The following is a 5,185-nucleotide window of genomic DNA, read 5'->3' on the forward strand; positions in this document are numbered from 1 at the left end:
TGGGTCTGGTAGATTTGCACTGTGCTAAGTGATTTCAAACAACTTCTTCTTAAGTCCCTACAAGAAACCATACTTTACTATTTACACTGTTTTGTAGATGAAGAAAATATCATTGCTAAGCTCACTGCCAGTCAGCACTAGAATATGAATGTGTCTCGTTCAGTGCCTCTGGACAGCCGGAAGGAAAGCTGGGGACACTTCTGGCAGTTATAATTGGAATCATGTGCTGCTGGCATCTAGGGTAGAAGCCAGGGTAGTGCTGACCTTCCTACTGTGCACAGGACAGCCATGTACCTAAGAAGTTATCTGGCTCAACATATCGATAGTGCTAAGGTTGAGGAATTTCAGCCTGAAACGTGTGCTCTTGGCCTTGAGGTGGGTGGGAGTTGGTTAGAGAGTGGAATGAAGTGCAGAAGGGCCACCACAAGGGTCTTGGGTGAGGAGGGAATGGGACTCCCTTGCTAGGGATAATGAAGAATAGGGCAGCTTGCTGAAACTCCTCTTTCTTCCAGCTTGGCCAGAGCCCTACTCGATTTCCCCCAACCCTGCCAAGTCAGTCCTGGGACTTCACACTAAGTTTGTCCTGGAGTGACCCTGACTCCCAGCACAGAGCTGGGGCAACATATTTACCCGGGTCTTCCTGTAGGAATTCCCAGAAGACGACTCTGGCTTCTAGGACCAGAGAATTCCACCTGCAGTACCTGAGCTAATAAAATGTTGGCACATTTGCTGTGGGAGGGAGTGGGTAAAAAAGATAAGTGGCACCTAAAAAGTTAGAAGTGGAATAAGTAGGCAAAGGCAGGAGGACCCCATCCGCTACCTGTCCTAGGAAGGGTCAGGTAGAAGAAACAGCGAGTAAGGGGCAGCTGGCACAGGAAACGGGCTCTGACCCACCAGGCTTGCTTTCCACAACCTTTACTTTTCTCTAGGCTTGGGCTGTTTTCCTGTACCATCCCCAGGAACCTATTGGAGCACCCACACTCAGCTAGCCATCATAACAGGCTCCCCAAGAGTGGCCTCCCCACCAAACATATCCTGATTCCAATCTCCTCCGAGCTCTGAGTAACTAAGGAGACAATGTTGGGGGAGGTGGCAATCCTGGAGTGATGGAGAAAAGATCCTGAAAGAGCATAACGCCCCCCCCCCCATGCTTGGGGTTCCATTTCCTTCCCTTACCACCCATGCGGGCGGGGGGTGGGGTGAAGGGGTGGGGGTGGGGATCGGAGAAAAGGAGATGGAGAAGGACAGGCGAGGAGGAGGATGTGGTTACGGCTGACTCGTCCCCTGGGGTCGAACAATCAGCTGTTACTGGGCGGAAGGCAGGAAGTCTCCTTAAAGGCACAATGTCCTGAACGCCGAACTTAGGAGTTTGAAGGAGCGTTAGCAGTCACCTAGTGGAGTTCATACTTAACATAGGAGCTACCTCGGGCTCCCCTCTCATTTCTCCGCGCCCTTAACTTGGAGATGGTGCAAAAGTCATGAGCCCCAGGCCACAAGTTCTTCTTTGGGAGTGAGAAGGGAGTGATGAGGTGGTCCCTGGCTTGTCCCTTTAAATAAGCAATTCAGCAGCTTTTGCCAAGTCATTGGGTTCATTTCAGTTTTTGCCCATCCCCCACTCTTCATACTCTGATTGGCCCCTGGGGAAGGAGCAGCCTCTCCATTGGTCTCCACCTTTGAAATCACTTCCCTAAGTAGGCCTGAGTCAGTGAAGCACTTTGGAGGGCGGGACTGAATGGGTATTAATCAGAGGATGGGGTTTCTGGCTGGTATTTGCCACAGATCTTCCCTTGATTTCTAAACAGCCCTTTCTCTAAACTGAGGATATGCTACAAACCCTTTGTTAGGAAGCTGCCCCTTGAGAAGCCGTGGGCTGTTAGGCGACTAGGACGAGTTATTAATTAGAAAAGAGTCCTCTCACTAGACCCACTAAGGGTAGACTAGCTCTCCAGTGAAGTCTGGGGTTGTGACAGTCGTCCCTGTACCCCAAAGCCCTCGGGAGTTCTGCTGCATCGTTGGCTGACTTCCATCTTCAGTTCTGCCCAATCTGTTGCTTCGCGAACTCCACCTTCCCTTAAATTAGGCCTTCTGTGGAGGCTGGTGAATCAGTTCTGAGGTTGTCTAAAAGTTCCAGGAAGGAGGGGCTGTAGCCCTTTAAGGACTTGCCCGCGACCGATTCAGAGATCAGTTTAAAAATGCCAACTCACAGAGCGTGCTGCATTCTGGGAAGCCGAGTGTCACCGTAAGAACTTCATTAACCAGGATGCACTGCAAAAACACACGCCTTCACTTCCTTGTGCTCTTTAAACTGTGGCTTGACGTAGACCTGGTCTAAGCAAGTTGCCTAGGCCGAGGGCTAGCCACACCTTTTCAGCTATTGGCCAGCTGGTTAGTTGTTGGGCGTGGCTTAGAGCAGTTCCTCCGGGCAAGGGGTGGCCTCCTTGCCAATCAGAGCCCCGACGCCGGGAGGGGCGGGAGTAAGCAGAGGTGCTGGAGCCCCCCGAGTGGGTGTGGTCACGTTGCCCAGCAATGGGCGGTGATTGGCCCTGGGCGGTGCATTCGCAGCTCGTGCGTCACGACGCCGCCAGCTGATCGGAGACTGGAGCCGGTGTGTGCTGGGCGCTGGGAAGAGACAGAGCGGTCGGCCGTGCGGAGAGGACGCAGTGATTTTGCTCCCCTGTCCTCAGCAACCCCCACACCCAGCATCAGGTGGGTGTGATCTGGGGACCCGGTCATTCCTGGGGAAATCGCGGTAACAAGGTGATGGGAGAAAGTAGGGTCCTAGCGACCACACCCTGCCCTTCTGGGGGAGGGGAGAGGGGGCGGCGGGCACGGAGAGGCTCCCGAGAGAGGGTCCTGGACTGGCCTGAGTAGTGTGTCTGGACATTTAAAGAGAAAGTCCCAGACAGGAATCGTGGCAGAAGGTCTGGAGAGGTAATTGGGGAAGAAGATGAGAGGCCGAGGGCTGGGGGCGTCTAACCCTGATGCCCTCTGGTTTGAGGATCCGGGAACTGACCATTTAGCCTGGGGAGAATCTGGGAGAGCGAGTGGTGTGAAGGTGCACTGCCTCTACTGGCGCTGACTGGGTCAGGGCTAGTTCAAGTCCCTGGCAGGGAAGGGGTCGCTGGGCGGGCCGGCCCCTCCTCTCGTTTCCTCCCGGGAATGTTATGTAAGGGGGGAGGGGAAAGGAGTAGGGGGCGGCGGTGCGAAGGCCTTATGCAACCCAAAGGTTAGGGTTTCACCGCGGTTGGGCGGAGGTTGGGGGGGCGGACAGGAGGAGGGCCTGGAAACTCTACCCGCACCCCCCCACACCCTAACTGGCCGTCTTGGACAGAGAGAAGGTCACCTTTGCACCTCCCCCCAGTATGTCCGGTGGTGAGGCCCCTAGCCCCGGCCTGGCCATGACCGCCTGGGAAGCCGGCTGGCTGGGTGGGGCGCCTGGGTTAGTCATCGCTGGGCTCCCGCTCTCCCCACCTCCTGGCCAACTCTTGGCCCCTCCCCACGGGCCTCCGGCTAGGCTAACGTCCCCACCTCCCTCTGGCCCTAGTTTCAGCCTCCAACTCATTTGGCCTGTCATCCTGGCTGTCAGTAAGCTAGGAGCTGTCATGGTGCCAGAGGGTTGATGGAGCAGCTGGTCAGAGGGTCAGTGCCCTGGGCCCACCCCGCCCGGCAGCCAAGGGCACCTGCTTGGCACAAACTCTCAGCAGCCAATGAACCCTGTAGCTGAACAGAGTCAACTTAGGCAGAGAGGAGTGGACAGAGACTCATCACCTAGGAGAAGAAAGATACCACAAAGTTTATGCTTCCCAAGAGGCTTTTGGAATTTGAAAATCGCCCACCCCACTGTAATCATTCCACCCCCTGAGTATAGAAATCCCAAGGCAAAATCTCCTTGGTCCCTCAATCTGGCAATGGCCATGCCCTTGGACTGACTGTGCAGAACCACCCTCTCCAACTCACAGCCCTCTAGCCTGCCACGCCCCCAGCCCCCTCCCTGGGCCATGCTGCAGGGCCCCGGCTTTTCCTGCTGATTCATGCGTTGGAACTATGGGGGCGGGGCTTGGAACTTGGAACAAAGTTCAGACGTGGAGGGGCCGGCAGACAGCTTGGAATTCATACCAGATGTACCCGGAATGTGCAAGCGGAATGCCTGGCATCTCAGAGTCCTGAGGAAGCTGCCCAGCCACCCTGCCCGTACATCCCTCCCCTCCTGCCTATGGTCAGCTGTCCTCTCCCTCATACTCCTCAGAGCCCCTGCTGACTTTCCAAACTCTAGTCCTCCTCCCCATTCTAATCCTCCTTCCAGCTGAATTCACTAGGAACAAGTCAGTTGAGTTGATTACAGACCTCACAACTCTGGACCTTAAGTACAATTTTTCACTTGGGGCCTGGGTTCTAGACCCTGCCCTTTGAATCCTGAAGATGCTGGAGTTCTCAACCGGTTGTCAAGTGTTGCTAGTGCCTCTTGGTCTGTAAAGCAGGGCAAGACAAATGCATTTAGAAGTCTCTTGCTTCTCACTCAAGAGATGAAGGTATTGAAAGTTAGCTAGAACTAGTGGGTCACTGTCGCTGTCACCAAGCCCTATTCCGAGTTTTCCTGTTTTTCCTCCCCTCCGTTTAGGAACCTGTGCCTCCCACACCCTCACCTGGCTGAGCCGCAGTAGTTCTTCAGTGGCAAGCTTTATGTCCTGACCCAGCTAAAGCTGCCAGTTGAAGAACTGTTGCCCTCTGCCCCTGGCTTCGAGGAGGAAGAGGAGCAGCTTCTTTGCCTATCATCTGGAAGGTGACAGAACTGGGGGTTGGGAAGGGCTGGACAGCAGGGGTGATGGATGGCTTTAGGGAAGGGAAACTCTGCTCTGGGGAGCCCTTACCCACACTGGCCCAGCAAAAGATTCAGGTTAAAGGCCCTGACTAAATTGGGGAATAGGTGGCTCCACCTCTCCAAGGTTAGTTGATCTCTGTGTGGCAATGGGAAGAAATGGAAGGAAAGTCTGTCTACCTGTTTATCAAGACTTCCTTGTAGCCTGCCTTTCTTATCTCCCCCCTCTCCAACTATCACATGAGGTCCAAAAGTCAGTGTGCTCATGGGAAAGACGACACCAGAACTCTAATCTAAGTAGTCATCCGTGTGCTTGCCTTTCTCTGTATTTGTTTTTAGATTGGTCCAGATTTTGGATTTAGGGGTACT

At 54.3% G+C, this 5,185-nt stretch overlaps 1 non-coding gene across 1 annotated transcript; it reads left to right on the top strand.

Annotated features, from left to right (window-relative positions):
* Positions 1–4,649: 4,649 nt before the first annotated feature.
* Positions 4,650–4,728, top strand: Mir22 (microRNA mir-22). Its single transcript, NR_105179.1, has one exon. It is a non-coding gene; the product is annotated as a microRNA mir-22 (primary transcript).
* Positions 4,729–5,185: the final 457 nt, after the last annotated feature.

The sequence above is a fragment of the Cricetulus griseus genome, chromosome 7 (genome assembly GCF_003668045.3).
Source record: "Cricetulus griseus strain 17A/GY chromosome 7, alternate assembly CriGri-PICRH-1.0, whole genome shotgun sequence".
Taxonomy (NCBI): Eukaryota; Metazoa; Chordata; class Mammalia; order Rodentia; family Cricetidae; genus Cricetulus; species Cricetulus griseus.